Source organism: Lipotes vexillifer, unplaced genomic scaffold (assembly GCF_000442215.2).
Source record: "Lipotes vexillifer unplaced genomic scaffold, Lipotes_vexillifer_v1.1 scaffold6, whole genome shotgun sequence".
In the NCBI taxonomy this organism is placed as follows: Eukaryota; Metazoa; Chordata; class Mammalia; order Artiodactyla; family Lipotidae; genus Lipotes; species Lipotes vexillifer.
The window spans coordinates 915,609-934,251 of NW_006799037.1; the positions used below are offsets into that span (position 1 = coordinate 915,609).

Consider the following 18,643-nt stretch of genomic DNA (forward strand, 5'->3'; position numbering starts at 1 on the left):
GGAATGTGTAATGAGGATTCCTAGGCGGTCTGTTGTACAGTGAGTGATGGGACTCCCTCCCTGTGACTCCCCCTCAACATTTGAAGCAAATATTAATTTTTTGGCCACGCCACATGGCTTGCAGGATCTTACTTCCCCAACCAGGGATTGAACCTGGGCCATGGCAGTGAAAGTGCCGAGTCCTAACCACTGGACCACCAGGGAATTTCCAAACAAATATTAATCTTATGTATGGTACATATGAATTTTTTTCCATGAAAGGGCTAAATTTTGTTCCTAGATTGATATGGTGCTAAACAAAGACTGTACTCAAAGAACATTACCCTGAGGAAGCAGGACATGAGAATCTATGTGTCCTGAGCATTTACAGAAATCCTAGAGAAAGCTTTCGACTTCCAAAGACCCTGGTGGTGTGTATTTTGAACAAAGGTTGCCTAATCTTCATGATGCAAGGAGGTCCCAGCTGACGTGAGGGACTACCTGAACACCTATATGTGTCAGGCCCTGTCTGGTTCCTGGTCCCTACGTCCTTCCTCAGTTTTCTACCCTTTCTTTTTCCTTGGCCTATGTATGTGAGCCCCTGACCTGCACTTATAGGCCCAACCCTGCTTCAGATCCCTGGGACATTCTGGAGATGCAAGAGGTATTTAACTAGATCCGATCTGATGGTCTAGGGCTGCACACAGAGTCAATTTAGCTGCTTTCCTGGCTTCACACCCCTATTTTGCTGCCTCTCTTTCCCTATCCTGAGGCCCTCAGGACTTGTAATTAGGCTTTTGCTGTGTAATCTATTCCTAAATTTCTTCTCTGGTCTTCCACTTACTCGTTTCCTCTTAGGAGTGAGAAACCTTGGGCTCTGGGCCTAGATCTGATACAAAATTGCTATTGACTTTTGTAAAGTCACTTTCACTCTCTGGCTCTTGGGGGCCTCTCTTGTAAAACATTGTGGATGGGAAGATGATTATTAACTCAACAGGGTTGGACATGAGTTATATAGGCTCCTCAGCACAGGGACTAGATGGGATGGGTCCTGGGAGTCCACTGGTCCCGGCGGGGACTATAGAGGTGTGTTGGAGTCAAGCTAGACGTGGGTCAGGGCTTGTGACTGCAGGGCTCCATCAAGCACTCGGGGGCAGCCATGGAGTGTAAAGTAGTGATACATGCAGAATCTTGGTTTTCAATACTCAGGCCATTGAACACACACTCAACCAGTGTCTGGGAGTTGTGGAGTAGGGTCCAGCCCCTCTATGAGGGAAACCTGGCCAGGGTAGACAGGGACTCAGAAGAACAACCAGAACCCACGCCATGGAAACTTGAGTTCAGGGCAAAATTCAGTTTTCAGGGGGCAATGGAAAGACAGGGAAACTGAGGCTGAAAGTCAGGGGTATGAACTGAATCAGTATAGCTGTCAGGTTGTGACTAGGAGACCTTGGGGGTTAATCCTAGCTTACAAGCTTTTGGGGGATAAAATAACAAGATTATTTTATATCAGCAACTATATCAGCTAATGCAATTACAATTGCTTGGGTCCAACCTTTTCTCAAAGCTACTTCAGAATGGGGCTAAACCTGCCTATGGGGGAGGATGGATTGTTGGTACCAGAGCTCTCTAAGCAAAAGATTCTAGGGTTTCTTGAGCAATCTCAGACTTTCAGGATGGGTCAGCTGAGGATGAGCCACAGTAGCCTTCATCGCTGTAGAGAGTATAGACCAGGGCATCCCTGGATTGGGCCCCTTTCTTCCAGTCATTGAGCAGAGCGCCACACATACTTGCGAGTTCACTCTAGTGTGGGTGAGAGACAACAGTGTCTGACACATAGTAAGCCCTCTATAAATGTTGGTTAAATCAATGAAAAATGAAAGGTGAATAAAATAAACAGGAAAGACTGACAGCTGGGAGAAAGGGTAGAATAGTAGTGATCCTGGAAAATTGTCCTATTTCCTTTATGTGATCCTTACCATCAACAACTGAGTCTTAACCTTTCCCCTATAATGAGAAAAATAATTCTCAAAACATATTTTCAAATTATAGATTGCCAGAGTCAGGGAGATGTTCCTACCCTTGACCCAGTAATCCCACTCTTGGGATTCTATCATAGGAAATAATCCAACAAAAACAAAAAAGCTAAGTGCACAAATGTATTTATGATAACATCATCTGAAGCAGCGGAAAAATGGGAACAGCCCATGTGTCCAACGATAAGCCCATGTGTCCAATGATAAGGGCCAGGCTGAGTAAATTCCTCTACTCAGTGGAATATTCTGAAGGCATTAAAAAGATCACTATGAAGATTATGTACCAAACATGAAACTCACATACTAAAAATTATTTCATAGAAAAGGAGTATACAGAATGCTACATACATTATCAGTGCAAATGTGTTGGGTGTTCTTCCTTGTCTCATCCAATTTATTCTAAGTTGCTATTGCCATGGTTAAATTACAAAAGGAATGTAAAATGTACTTCAGAATATCTCATGTTCCCCACCCTTGCTCTGATTTAAAAAAGATACATATTTGAACTGTGAAGAGATGGAAGGAGCAGGATAGTATAGATTTTGAATCTTCTTGAATCACCACATATAAAACAGACAGAGCAACTAGTTAAAAAAATTAAAGACCTAGGGTCAACATTTGTAACAAAACTAGGTAACAAAATACAAGCACCAGCAACCACAATGTGGGAGGAAGTAGAGGGAGGCCACAGGGAATTGATGAACCTGAGAAATTATGAGAAAATATCAGACATGATGGAAGCATGGAGGGTCAATCTGAGAGCAGGAGCTAAACCTGGAAGGAGTTTGCCCACTCCAGTGATGGAGGAGAAGAGGGCTTGTGCTAAGGCCTAAAGGACCAGGGACGCTCTAGCCTCTTTGAACCTGAACTCTTGAAACTGACTAGTCCTGATGTCATTTAAGGATAGGGCCCCACACTAAGGGAAACTTCTAAGAGTGGAATAAAAATTGACAAGATAGAGTTAAAAAAAAAAAAAACTGAAGTAAGAGAAGGTTGAGATAACAGTGGGGAAGGAGAAAAGAACCAGGAACTCTCAGAAGGAAAACTGTTTAATAAAATAAACTTTTAATTTTAGAATGCAGACTGCCACTTTTTTTTTTTTTTTTTTTTTGCGGTACGCGGGCCTCTCCCTGTTGTGGCCTCTCCCGCTGCGGAGCACAGGCTCCGGACGCGCAGGCTCAGCGGCCATGGCTCACGGGCCCAGCCGCTCCGCGGCATGTGGGATCTTCCTGGATCGGGGCACGAACCCGTGTCTCCTGCATCGGCAGGCGGACTCTCAACCACTGCGCCACCAGGGAAGCCCAGACTACCACTTTTTGACACTACATGGACACAACAGAAGAGGGAGCTCTGTGAAGTTAGAAAAGCTGTTTGAACAAAATTCAGGGAAACTACACTCCCATAAATTAATCAACAGAAAAGTATCAAGGTCAAATTTCTATGAGGAAAAGCAATAAGCAGCATTGTACTATACCCATAGACAATGAAAGCATGCCAGAGAGACATGCTCAAAAAGGAGATCAAAATACAACGTTCTGTTTCAAAACAAGAGATTAAAGAACAACATAAGTCAGAATTAAAGAAACTTAGAAATCATATAACAGAACTAAAGAATTAGAAATAACAGATAAAATCATTTTAGAAATGAAGACTCAATTAGAAGAAGCAATAGAAACTATCCAAACTGCAATACAGAGGAGAGGGGGAAAAGGCGTAAAAAGATGATCAGAGGCTCTATAACCTATGGAACAATAACTGGTGGTATAATATGTGTATTATAACTGGAGTCCTAAATTTGGGGTGGGGTGGGGCAAAGAAATAATGGCAGAAAAACTTTTCATATTTAATAAAAACTATAAATCCACAGACCCAAGAGGTACAACAAATCCCAGGCAGGAAAAATAAAAAGCCAACCACACCAAAGCATAACATAATCAAATTGCTGAAAGCTAATGACAAGCAAAACAAAACTAAACAAAACAAAAAACCCTCCAAAACTTAAACTCAGCCAGAGAAACTCAGAGATACGTTACATACAGGGGAACAAAGACAAGAATGATTACAAAAACAAGCCATTGTTTCTAACAACATCTTTACAGTACTAAAAGAAAACTCTGTCAACCTAGAATTCTCTATTCAGGAAGAATATCCGTTAGAAATGGAGGTAAAAGAAATACTTTTTCATATAAATAAAAGCTGAGAGAATCTGTGACTATCACCTGTACTGCAAAAATGTTAAAGGAAATTCTTAAGGCTAAAGAAATATGACACCATGTGGAAACTTGGAGCTACATGAATGAAAGCAGAGTGGGAGAAATGGTAAACATGTGAGTATTTACAAAAGAATTTCCTCTCATTTAAAAATTTTATTACAAGATAATTCACAGTTTAAAAATAATAACAATGTTTCATAATGCTTGTAACATAGGTAGAAGTAGAATGTATGACCACAATAGCACAAGGGATGGGATGGGGAAATAGAAGCGTATTGTTATAAGATCTATGTTATACATAAAGTGGCATATTATTTGAAGGTAGACTATGATAGGATAAATATGTGTATATAAAATGTGAAGCAATCACTAAAAACAAAACAAGAGGCAAAAAGAAAGTACTTCTAAATAAGCGTAGCCAAAAATTACAAATAAGTAGAGATAAAATGGCATACTGAAAAAGCAATCAAGTAATCCAAAAGAAGTCAGTAAAAGGAAAAAAAAAAAAGAAATCACAAAAAACAAATGGGATAAGTAGAAAACAAATAAGATGATACATTTAAATCCAACTGTACAGATAACTACATTAAGCAGAAATGTTCCAGACACTCCAGTTAAAAACAGAGACCCAACTTTGTGTTGTCTACAGAAACTCACCTTAAATATAAAGCCACAGATGGGTTAAAATTAAAAGGATAGAAAAAGATATACCTTGTAAACACTTGTAAGAGCACTGGAGAGGCTATGTTAATATAAAACAGTAGACTTCAGGACAAGAAATATTACCAAGGATAATGTGAGACATTTCCTAATGATAAAAGTGTCAATTCATCAAGAAAGCATAATTCTAAATGTGAATACACTCAATTGGAGCTTCAAAATATATGGGAAAAAAAAGACAAAAGTGAACAAAGAAATGGACAAATCCACAATCACAGATGGAGACATCAACATTCCATTCTCAGTAATTGGTAGAACACAGATAATCAGTATGAATAAAGGCTTGAGCACCATCTACCAACTTGACCTAATTGACATTTACAGAATATTTAATGCCCAAGAAAAACAGAACACACATTTCTTTCAAGTGCATGTGGAACATTCACAAAGGTGGAACAAACACATAATGGGTCATAAAATGTCTCAATAAATTTAAAAGAATTAAAATCACATAGAGTACATTCTCTGACTAAAAATGAATTAACTTAGAAATCAATAACAAAAAGATAACTGGAAAATTCACAAATATTTGGAAATTAAATGATACTCTTCTAAATAACCCTCATGTCAAAGAAGGGAAATTATAAGCTATTTTGAACTGAATGATAATAAAAACACAACAAATCAAAATTGGTGGTAGGTAGCTAAAGCAGTGTTTTCAGATAAATTTTTAGCTTTAAATGTTATTAGAAAAAAATGTTATTAGAAAAGTCTAAAGGTCTGAAAATCAATGGTCTAAGGTTTCACCTTAAAAAAAGCAGAAAAAGAAGAGCAAATTGAGCACGAAATAAGTAGATGAAAGGAAATCACTGAGTGGAACCCAATGAAATAGAACATAGAAAAATAAAAGAAAGTCAATAAAACTGCAAGCTTGTTCTTTGAAAAGATCAATAAAATTGATAAACCTCTAACCAGACTGAGATACAAATTGCAAGCATCAGAAATGAAAGAGGAGACATTATAGATCATGTAGATATTAAAAAACAGTAAGGGGCTTCCCTGGTGGCGCAGTGGCTGAGAGTCCGCCTGCCGATGCAGGGGACACGGGTTCGTGCCCCGGTCCGGGAAAATCCCACATGCCGCGGAGCGGCTGGGCCCGTGAGCCGTGGCCGCTGAGCCTGCGCGTCCGGAGCCTGTGCTCCGCAACGGGAGAGGCCACAACAGTAAGAGGCCCGCGTGACGCAAAAAAAAAAAAAAAAAAAATAGAAGAGGAGCACTAGCTGACTCATTTTAGGACGTTGGCACTATCCTGACACCAAAACCGGACAAAGATACTACAAGAAAACTAAAGATCAATATCGCTTCTGAACAGATTAAAAAGTTCTTAATATTCCAGCAAATTGAAACCAACAGTATATGAAAAAGATAATATATCATGACCTAGTGGGGCTTATCCCAGGAATGAGGGGTTGACTTAACGTTTGAAACTGAAAATCCATCAATATCTGGAGATCAGTTAACTACTCAGATATTTCAACCTAGTTTCTATATAGTTTTATTTTGCACATTTAAAATTTTAAACAATCTGGAATTTATTTGGTGTCAGGTGAGAATATGATTTACTTTTTTGCCAAAGAGTTATTTTTTCCAATGCCATTTGTTGAATAATTTGGCATTTCCTTATTAATTTCCAATGTTTCTCTATCATAGTTTAAGTTATTAATTTAAATGTTTGTCAGTACTCTTGTCAGTTTTATAGTTTTGTGATGTTTAAAATAAGAGTACTTAAAAAATATATTTCATATCTGACAAAACAAAGAATTTCCAATACCCTTCTTATAATCATTTCCCCCAGCTCTTCTAAAATTAAATGTATTTATTACAAGTAATATATTTACTTGGCTTAAAAATCGAATCCTAGCAAAGGGTATGCAGATGCAACAAACGTTACTAGTTTCTTGTGTATTTATACATATTTTTATAGGCATCCATGTTTTATGCATAAACTAGTAAATATGTAAGTATAATTTTTCCTATTTAAAAAATACATGTATGAATGATAGCAAACTAGCACAGTCTTATGTACTTTGCTTTTTCACTTAACATTTTATCTCAGAGTTCATTCCATTTCAATATATTAAAAGCGTTTTTGTTCTTTTTTTTTTTTTTTTTTTTTGTGGTATGCTGGCCTCTCACTGTTGTGGCCTCTCCCGTGGCAGAGCACAGACTCCGACGTGCAGGCTCAGTGGCCATGGCTCACGGGCCCAGCCGCTCCGCGGCATGTGGGATCTTCCCGGACCGGGGCACGAACCCATGTCCCCTGCACTGGCAGGCGGACTCTCAACCACTGCGCCACCAGGGAAGCCCTCTTTGTTCTTCTTTAAGCTGCACAGTATGCCATTGAATGGACACTATAATTGTTTATTGAGCATTGATACATATTTGTTTCCATTTTCGTATAATAACAACAAATAAAAAAGAATAACATTGTACATATATACAAGGATACCCATAGGATAAATTCCTAGAAGCGTAATTTTTGGATTAAAAGGCATGTACATTTATAATTTTTAGCTATTGACAAATTGCTCTCCATAGGGGCTGTACCAAGATACAGTACCATCAGCAATGTATGAGAGTGCCTGTTTACTCACACCCTTATCAATGACATGTTTTCTTTCTTCCTTTCTTTCTTTCTTTCTTTCTTTCTTTCTTTCTTTCTTTCTTTCTTTCTTTCTTTCTTTCTTTCTTCCTCTCTCTCTCTCTCCCTTTCTTTCTTTTTGGTCGTGTTGGGTCTTCGCTGCTGTGCACGGGCTCTCTCCAGCTGCGGTGAGCAGGGCCTACTCTTCGTTACGGTGTGCGGGCCTCTCACTGTGGTGGCCTCTCTCGTTGAGGAGCACGGGCTCTAGGCATGCAGGCTTCAGCAGTTGTGGCTCACGGGCTCTAGATCCCAGGCTCAGTAGTTGTGGCGCATGGGCTTAGTTGCTCTGCAGCATGTGGGATCTTCCTGGACCAGGGCTCGAACCCGTGTCACCTGCATTGGCAGGTGGATTCTCAACCACTGAGCCACCAGGGAAGCCCAATGACATGTTTTCAAATTTTTTGATAGCTATCATTCTAGGGGGTTAAGAAAACTTACATTGCCCATTGTTTTAATTCACTTTTCTTTTATTCTGAGTGATTTTTAAATCACTCTTCTTGACTACTATTATTTTTTTCTGGACATTATCTTGGAATTTTAACATATAGCATTGATAACTAAGGTATATATTTGATAAATAATGATAGTTTTGTCTTAGCACCTCTTTTTTCTCTTTTATGTTTTCCTTTATTTCATTGACCTTACCTTCTAGAACAATACTAAAGAATAATGGTGAGACTGAACATCCTTTTCTGGTTACTGATTTTAATGAAATAGTCTATAGTATTTCAATTTTAAGTAAGATATTGCTGGTCTTCATTATGGTAAGAGATTATCAGGGGACATCTGTGGCGGTGTGGTGGCTAAGACTCCGTGCTCCCAATGCAGGGGCACGGGTTCAAGCCCTGGTTGAGGAACCAGATCCCACGTGCCTCTTGGCACAGTCAAGAAAGAAAAAAATAAATAAATAAAAAAGAGATAATCTTACTCTTCCTAAAATTTTAACTGGTAAAAAAAAGAAAAAGAACCAATAGAAATGGATGTGGAATTTTAACAAATGATTTTCAGAATCTAGATTTGGGTGATTTATTTTTCTTATTGATGAACTGTATAATTTAAATACATTTCCTGATGTCAAACCATCCTTACATCGCTAGAATAAACCCTGCTTGAGTATCACGGATCTTTGTTTTAATGTGCTTTGATCCAATTCGTTAAAGTTTTTCTCAAAAATTTTCTGTCCATATTCGAAAGTGAGACTGTCTGTTGTTTCTTCTTGTGTTTATACTGTTCTTGACAGGTTTTGTTGTCAGGGTTATGATGACCTCATAAAACGAACTGGGCAGCTTTTCTTTGCTTTTATGCCTCTCTGCTCTCCTGGCTTTGGGAGAGCAAGGCTGGCCCATGCTCAGAGCTTTTCCAGGACCCCTGGTGACCTCCAGCATGTTCCCCGCCCTCTTCTGGACTCTCGGTGCTATTGTCTCTGGCATCTGTCTGCTTCTCCTTAGGTCGTACTTCCCAGGGCGCTCCCCTAGCATCTATGCTCCAACTTGAGCTGGCCTCTGGGTGAACCCAGGGGAGGGGACTTCCTTGGCAGTTGGAGGTTCTCGGTGTGCCCCTCCCACTTCCTCCAGGAGCGCCCCCAGCTGCAGTCACTAGCTCTCTCCAGGGCTTCTGTTTCCAGCTCTCTGCTGCCCTCACCTGCCCTCTGGCCACCATATGTGTCCTTATGGTTTCTGTAGCCAGAGGCATCGAGAACAGGGCTTAATTCCACAGGGTCAGTGTTCATGGGTGTCTTGAAGCCCCCGGAAGTTCTCCAGAGCAACTGGTTAGAAGTGGATGCTGCAGCGAACAGAACAGGCCGTCTCTGAAGAAAGACAGTGCCAGAATAGATCCAGAACGTGGACTCTGCCCTCACAGGGGAAACATGAATCACATTTCTGCCAAAGGACACCTCTGAGAAGGCCTGCTGTGGTTTGGCAGGGCGGCTCTGGGAGTCCCAGAGTGCAGAAGGGTCACATTTCATCTGGACCTTTGTCCAACATGAACTGGTGTCCCCAGAGACATCTGGGGCCCAAGAGGTATCTATGACTTACACCTCTACACCCTCCGCCCCCTATGCTGCTTTCGCGTCCTTTCCTGCCACCTGAGACAACTCGTCTGTTCAGGTTTTCTGTTCAGCTGTCAGCTGTGAATGACACCAGATGGTGAGGCCTGAGCTATTCCGTGAACCATCTGGCTCAGGCTGAGCTTTCCTTGCCAATCTCCCCTGAGGCCATTTAAGCCCAAGGCCATGGGAGGCACTTCTGTTAAGTATGTTGTTGCTCACTATTTAATCTCACCTAGTGGTGAAGAGTCAGGCAGATTTGGGTTTGAACTCTGGGAGTGTCACTTGCATACCGTGGACCAGTAACTTAACCTCTCTGTGACAACATTCCTCATTTTTAAAATAGGAAAACAACAACTTGTCAGGTTGTTGTGAGATAATAATGCATATAAAGTATTTGGCCTGATGCCCGACCTAGTATACATTCTATAGACGTTAGTTAACCTCTTCATTATTCTGATTATTCTCTCTCCTGTGAAATCAAGGTAGACGTTAGTTAACCTCTTCATTATTCTGATTATTCTCTCTCCTGTGAAATCAAGGTAACTCCTTAGCTGACATTTCAAGGCTCTCTACAACCAGTTTTCAAGCTGTCCTTCCAGCCTTATCTCCACTGCTCCATTGTACATACTCTATTAATCAGCCAAATTTTCACCTCCTTGCTTTTGTTCATGCTGTTCCCTTAAACTGACCTCATCCCATCTCATCATCATTTGCTGAGAAACTTCCCAGTTGTCAAGGCCCAAGTTAAATACCACCTGATCCATGAGGAGTTCCTGGCTGCCCCATTCAGAGGCTGTCTGCCTCCCCCTGGAGTGTTACCACTGTAACTGTTTTCAATAAAGGACCGGGCGATGAGATTGGCCCCTAAGAGTGAAATTTAATGTCAAAGTTCATGTGACAAACGTCCTGAATTTCCATGGATATGCCCCTCCTGGAGAGTTGATCTCTGAATGCCTCAGGCTTTAGGGGCACTGTTGGCTCCAGAATTTCTCCACTGAGAGGGCTTGGAGGCAATCTGGTGGAAGGGGAAGCTAGAGGTGCATGGCAAACACACTGATTTCACTGTGATGTATGTTTGTTAGGGATGCTTAGGGGTGGGTGGTAAGAGATTGGAGTCAGGTAGCATTAGTCCTACTGATGAACCACAGACATTTCCTAATCTGTGAGTGAGTGAATGGAGTACTTAGACCTTGACAATAACTAAGCCAGCTCTAACATAGGTTGTTCTTGAAGGAGAGAATGTCAACAAAGCTGCAAGGAGGTAGTGTGGAGAGAAGCCAGAGTGTTACCATGTGTTGTGCTCATCCACCTCCAGGTCTCTTTGTGAAAGGCCTGCTGGGGAGATGGGACTTTTGCCTAGGTTAGGTGGGCTGGGTTGGCTAGTGTGGGTGAGAACTTGACATTCCCAGTAGTTGAACTAGTCAAAAGGGAGAGAACTGGGGCCTCAGCAGGCAAGGACCTTACTTCTCCAGGGACCTCTCAAGCGTCTGATGGGCGCTTGGCCTGTATCTGTCTACCGAGAACCATGGGCAGGAGGTCAGACTAGGGGCAGAGGTATACTCATCGCTGGGAAGTGGGTTGGGGGCTGTCCCCAGGGATTTCAACAGTCTGGCCATGCTTTGGGGCATGAAATTGGGGGTGTGCGTGACCTGGTATCTAGGCATTCTCCCCCTGAATCAAACGGTTGGGCGAGGAGGCGTACAGTAAAAAGGGAGGGTCAGAGAATGACCTAGGCCTGACACAGAGGACTTGAGAGATGTTTGCTCCTTTGAACGGCTGTGTGAGGCAGCAAAGGATAAACTGGACCCAGGGTGATAGAGTAACCAGCAGAGAGCCTTTTAGAGCACAGTCATGGAAAAGTCTCATTTTGCTATACTCCAGCTTAGGCCCCAGGATCCAGCCCCAACCTCTTCCTTGCATTTTGCTGAAAAGTTTGGTCCTCTCTTAGACTTTAAGGAACATTAGTGCTGTTTCCTAAATATTTCCAGTTCTCCTGTCTTCCAGGCACATGATAAGATTGTACTTCCAGGCACCCTTGTGGCTGGAGCCAAAGTGACCACTTGAAGCCAATGGGTTGGGAATGGAAGGGGTGTGCATCACTTCTAGGCCAGAGCATCTCGTTGCCAGTACCAGACCCTCTGGAGCTCTCTTTCTGTCAATAGTTTGGGCAATGTTCAAGATGATGGCTGATCTATCAGCCTGGGTTCCCAAGGAGGAGATGTAGAGCAGAGCCCCCAGCCATGGACAGGTAGCATAAGAGGGAAATAAACCTGTGTTATTATGAATCACTTATTTCTGCTTCATGGAGGATCCAGGTCCCCTGCACATTCCCAAGTTTTACTCTCTCACAGTATTGGAAGACCTGTTTTTTTCCCCCCAAGACTCTGTTCCCTCTGATTTACTTTTGTCCTCCTCGGTCCTGCTCTTTCTTTTCCTAGTTCTTGTCCTTCGCACACATATCCTTGGGTCCCAGTGTTACCTTGTCATTGCTTAGCTCCATCCTAGGGGCCCCCAAAGTCCCCTCTTGGACCATGAAGAAAGGTGGGCACTCCTCAGGCAAAATTGCAGAGGCTGGAGTGGGAGAGGGCAGAGGGTGCGTGGTAGCTTCCAAGATGGCCCTGGTGATCCTTACCTCCTGGTATCACACCTTGTATAGTCCCCTCCCACCTGGTACCAGTGTAGGTCTGTGAGGTCAACAGAATATGGCAGAAGTAGTGGTATGTCACTTCTCAGATTAGGTTATAAAAGATTGCAGTTTACGTCTTGGTCACTCTATCTCTTGATAATTCACTGCGGGTGAAGCCCTGTCATGAGATGCTATGGAGAGACCTGTGACAAGGAACTAAAGCCTCCTGCCAGTAGCCCTGTGAGTGAGCTTGAAAGTGGATGCTCCAATCAAGTCTCAGGTGACTGTAGCCCTGGCTGATACCTTGACTGCAACCTCACAAGACACTCTTTGCTAGAACCACCTTGCTAAGCCGCTCCTGAATTCCTGACTCCATAATACATGCTTGTTGTTTTAAGCTACTAAATTTGGAATAACTCATTATGCAGCAATAAATAACTAATACAGGGCAGGTGCTGGGGAGATTGTTTTGGGGATGTCAAAGCTGAGTACAATAAAGATGATAGGTCTCAGCTTAGCCTAGGCTATGTTCCTTGCTCTGGGACGGATTTGGCCACCAGGTGCCTTTACACATCATTGCTGAGGGACCTCTTTGGACAGCACTCAGTGCAGGGGAGGAGGGGGCAGGAAATGTGAACACAGCTTGGTGTCTTATCCCTTAGAAATATCTCTTGACTCAGTCCCAAGAGACTCACTCAAGCCTGTCTTGTGATAAACACTGAAACCATTTTACAAAGAATGTAAAACATTGGTGCACCACCCACATTACTTTAGGGCAACTTTGCTGAGTGTGACACGCAGAGAGAGAGCTAGTGTGACCCTGCAAAAATTCCAGCACACCCATAGAACCCTGTAGAGTACTGGATACCCCACAGATGGGTGACACCTTCCATAGGAGTGAGGACCTAAGTTGTTGATGGGGAGCAATAAGCTGGTGAAATTGGACCTATTGCTGCTAAAGCATCTTCACTTGTGCTTATAGCCTTGCAGGGCTTGGGAAAATTTGGGGTCCAATAATAATAATAACAACAACAAATACTGTTCTTCCACTTATTAAGCACTTGCTATGTCTGACTTCAAAGTAAAATAGTTCATGTACATCATCATATTTTTCAAGCTTTGAAATAATCTATAACGTGGATATTATTCCCATTTTACAGATGAAGAAACTGACATTGCATAACTTGCTTCCTCCAAAAGTCAAAGCAGGGGCCACACGGGCAGGCACCTTCCACTTTTAAAGGCACAGTCCTCTGGTCCCCGCATCTGACGTGGAGGACCCAGCTCAGGTTGTGTTCTAAGCACATGTAGATCTGGCTCCTTTGTGAGACCAGGTCCCCTGGAAGAGATACCATGCCACAGCCCGACTAAGGCTCTTGGCTGCAGAGAACTGACCTGCTTTTATCCACCAAATCAACAAAATGTGCAGACAACTCGTAATGGCAATTGGCAGAGGGCATTTGAGGTGAAGATCTGTGCAGGAGCAAATAGGAGTCAAATCCCTGGAACAATCTAGTCACAACAAATGAGGACTCTGTCATTTTAAGACTGAATTTTAGGCAATTGCGAAAGGAGAGATGGGAACAACACTGCGAATGTGCTGCACGTTACTGAACTATACACTGAGGAAATGGTTAAGACAGTACTTTTTTTTTTAACATCTTTATTGGAGTATAATTGCTTTACAATGGTGGGTTAGTTTCTGCTTTAAGACGGTACATTTTTTGTTATGTGTTTTTTACCACAATTAAAAATAAAGATTTGAACATTTGGGAACTACTGGGTTTAGTCTAGTCACTGGAGGGACAATACAAGACAAAAATAAGACCGAGCTCTTATGCTACAGTCATGCTTGTTCTCCAGGGGGTTACAACCTAGAAACATGTGAACAGGGCTCCTTGTCCCTCTTGTTCACTCCATGCTCTGACCCAGCACGCAGTAGGTTCCTTAAATGTTCATTCCCTTCCCATAATATGGAGGGCTCGTGCATGATGGCAGGCTTCCTCCAGAGCAAGCATTCCAAAAGTCCCAGGTGGAAGCTGCAGGCTTTTTACAAGCTAATCTCAGAATGTCACTCACACTGCGTTGTCTTGGTCAGGAAAGTCACTAAGGCCAGCTAAGATTAAGGAGAGGGAAATCAGATTCCCCCACCCCCTGTTGTGGTGGCTAGCATCCACGTCCAAGAGGGAAGGAAGGAATGGATGGGGCCATCTTTGGAGACAGGTTACCCTACCAGCAACACTGGGATCTGGGGATCAGTCCTCAAAGTCTGTGATTCTCCCTTCCTCTGCAGCTCCCTGCGGGCCTAAGTAACCCTGCCCTCCTGGACACCTCTGTCTGTAAAGAAACAGATACTCCTCTCCACTATTCAACCCTCCAGAGTCTCCAGGAACCCAGGGACTGTGTAGAGTGGGGCAGGGGTGTTTGCATTGTTGGGGAAAGGATGGCTGAGTGCCTCCAGGGCTCAGGGGCAAGGTGGGGTCCATGAGCTGAGTCTTTACATCTTCAGTGCCCACAGCCTCTTCTAAGCCCAACACACAGCCCCATGTACCTGCACCAGCGAGGGCACATCTGCACAAGAGGGTTTGCTAAATAACTCTTGTCCACTCTGTATATCCAAGAAGAGTGTCTTTTTAATGCTTACATTTTGAGAGGGAAATCTATCCTAAATGGTATATATTCTCTGGGTCTTTTTAAGCCATCTACAGGAATCATATTTCACAACATGGTGAAGGGGAAGAGACTTGGATTTTGGAGTCATAAGGATATGGTTTCTTTTACTCAATCAATTAATAAAACATAAAAAAATTAAAAATGAAAATGAAAAAAGGAGATTTGGGGAATTATCATCAGTTAGTAAATGGGATCTGAGAGAAGGAAATGACTGTTCTAGGGACTTCCCTGGTGGTCCAGTGGTTAAGATTCCATGCTCCCAATGCCGGGGGCGCTGGGTTCGATCCCTGGTCAGGGAACTAGATCCCATAGGCATGCCGCAGCTAAGAGTTCGCATGCCACAACTAAAGATCCCTGCGTGCTGCAACTAAGACCTGGTGCAGCCAAATAAATAAATAAATATTTAAAAAAATGACCGTTCTAAATGAGATTTCCTGTGGGTCTGTGTGGGATATGAACTGACAAGCTGAGGAAGTGAGTGAGCAGGTGAGACATGGTCGGGTCATGGCAGGGATGATGAAATCAGACCATCACAGAAACTCTACCTGGAGCCAGGACTGGAGAGGAGGGTTTGGCAGTTCATCCTAGGCCCCCACTGTGGCCATGACACTGTAGTCACACTTAGTCACAGTCACTGAGTGTATATATATATACACACACTGTATATATATTATTATATATAATGTAATTTTATATAACTATTATATAATTGCAATTGTTATTGTATAATAATGTAATATATATTACATTATGCAATGCAAGTTATGTTTTATATATATGTGTGTGTGTGTATATATATATATATATATATATATATATAAAATGAGTAAACAGCAATATATGTTTGATCACATAGGATGGGTTTGGGTCTTTCAAATGATCCTTTTGCCACCTTTACAAAGTCCTGGGTCACAGAGGCCTTTTAGGTTTGTGCAGGAGGGAGGCCTGCACAGGTGGTCCCGCAGCACTGTAGCCATCGTTCCAGGGCTGAGCTCCAGATGAGCAGCTCCTGTTTCTGTCTGTCTGGGCTACATGTTAGACCTGACCTGCAGCAGAGCACGGAGAGCCAGCAAGGCAGAAACAACCTGTACTCCTGATGATCTGGTGGGAGAATCCAGACTCTCTTCTGCTCCTGCAGGCTCCTTGGGAGGTGGGATCCTGACCCAGCTCTCAGAGACAAGCCCTGTGGCTGATGAGGTAAGTGACGGATCTGGAAACGGGTTTGGGAATCTTGGCTTCTTCTGAAAGGTATGAGCTCCTGGGTGCTGGGGGTGGGCAGTTGGGAAGGGAGCTGTGGCTCCTGCTTTTTGCACACTGAGAAGCAGAAGTCCTTTAGTGATACGAGACCTACCTGAGAGGTGTGAAACTGAAGTGCCACCTGCTTCCCAGGCCCTTTGAGCGCTATTTTTTTTTTCCAAGGCTCTGGGTATTTAAGAGTAACCCTCTGCCTAGCCAGCTTTCCCACCCCAGCACCAGGGAGGACCCTTACCTTTGATGATGCCACACCTAGCACAGGATCTAAGAGGGGCTCCACACCCCCTCATTCCTCTCCTGGCTCAGTCTACAGCTGTCTCTTACCTTCATTATAAGCCCTATGAGGGCTTATGTCTCATTCCCCTTGGAAGCTTCTGTAGCTTCTCTTTCCCTCCCTCTCTCCTTGTGCGTTGCATATAATATATAATCCAGGGTACCAGTGACCATTTGTTAAAGACCCTTGTCCCCAGATGCTCCTCAACGGTACTGTCTTCTCCTCTGCCCTGTAGACCAACTTCCGTGGCTTTATGACTTTACAGTGTCAGCCAGAGTTCTTAAACTGCAGTTTATCATAGTCTGTGGTCTCCAGATTCTTGCTTATCAAATTTATCTTCTTAATATGATTAATTGTGCTTTATCATTCTGAAAACTCAGGATACAGCTTACTTATATCATGTGGGTCTTTCCAGTATGAAAGATAGATGCTAAAAGTTTTGTGTACAGTAATGCAAATTGGCTACAACAAATAGTATGTTTCAGAGATAAAACTAGTTTTAGATTAAGGATGCAAAACTTGAGTGTTTTTTTGGTCTCCAGATTCTTGCTTAATTCCTCTCTCTGGAAATCTCCCGGATAAATCACAGCCAGTCATATCCATGCTGCACCTCTCCCCAAAATAACCAGCATGAGAGTGCAGAGTTAGAAGGGCCCTGGGAGTGCATCCTTGTATTATGGATAGAAAAACAAAACCCCTGAGGGGACAAGGGACTTGCTCAAGGTCATGGTTTTGAGTCAGGGTCAGAAGTCAGCTCTCCTGCCTCCTAGGGCCTCTGCGGCTCAGAAGGCCGTCCTGGTGGCCTCTTTCTTCATGAGGACTGAGGTTTTGAAATGGCCTCCCTCTGGCCCTCACCTTTTAGGCATCACATCTGGAGAGGCAGGTTGATGGCTGGGCCAGGCCAAGCGTGTCTGCTCCAGGGCAGGATGAATGCTCAGGACCCGAGGAAAAAGATCTGGCCTAAGGGAGTGGAGACAATAGCCAGGCGCCCTCTTGACATTCTTTCCAGGCAATGCCTTCTCCTGTCAAATAGTAGTTTGACAATGAACGCAATGAACAAATAGTGTCCTGCTGGAATTCACCCTGAACATGAACTTTGTAAAGTGTTCACGGCCATCGGAACTCCTTGCCTACCCCATGTAACTGTCTTCTGGCAGGAGGACTGTTTTGTTTTTGTGGCCTCGGGGTAATGTTTTTCTCATCAGCAGAGGCTGATTCCTGCCTGAGTCCTGACCAAGGCCGCCGGCTGCATGCCACGCTGAGTTCTGGCAGGGAGGAAGGTGGTAATGCTGCTTTAGGAAGCTGTTTTCCAGGCACTGCTCACTTGATCCCCAGTGAAGCCCTGGGTGACAGACAGGGAAGTCTTTATTAGTCCCTAGTTTATAGGAGACACTATAGCCCAGAGAGGATGAGTGATTAGCCCAAGGCCACACAGCTAGTGAGTTACTGAGATTGGGGGAGTTTTCATATTCCAGCTCTGCTATTTACCCTGAAGAGCATTTGAATCTAGAGTTACCTACTTACTAGTTGTGGGATCTTGAGCATTACTTAACCACTCTGCCTCAGTTCCCTCACTTTTAAAATTAAGAATATAGCATGACCCTCATTGGAATGTTGGGAGATTAAATGAGCCAATCTATGTGAAGTTCATAACCCTGTGCTTGGCAGTCAGTAAGTGCTGAGTAATGTTAGAGATTGTTATTATTCTCAAGTCTGGCTCTGCTCTGAGACAGGGCAAGTCTCTTCTGAACTCAGATGAGGATCCCTCCGGGCAAAGTCATAGCACTGCAAAAGGCTTAGAGGTAATCCAGTTTGACCACTCATTTAATTTTATTACTATTTTAAAAATCTGGCATTTGAAGACAATCATATATAATTACTCTTGTGATACGTAGTTATTAGGCACACACAAGGTCAGTGGTTCACATCAATAGTTGAAATTATTATTGCACTGACGTAGGCAAATAAAAAATTAATTTTTCTCTTTTTTGGTTATTTTTTGTTGTCTGTAATAGAAATCCATGTCATCACATTTCTCCATTACATGCATCATTTAATCCTGATCATATGCACTGACAATGACTCATATTAAGGGACAAAAATAGGAAAAGAAAACAGTATTGCTCATAATATTCGGGAAGTGGGGGGTGGTGGAAATGAGATGAAACAAAAGGGTG

General features: G+C 42.9%; 1 non-coding gene across 1 annotated transcript; it reads right to left on the reverse strand.

The window, feature by feature from the left end:
* Nucleotides 1-132: 132 nt before the first annotated feature.
* Nucleotides 133-204, reverse strand: TRNAE-UUC (transfer RNA glutamic acid (anticodon UUC)). Its single transcript has one exon. It is a non-coding gene; the product is annotated as a tRNA-Glu (tRNA).
* Nucleotides 205-18,643: the final 18,439 nt, after the last annotated feature.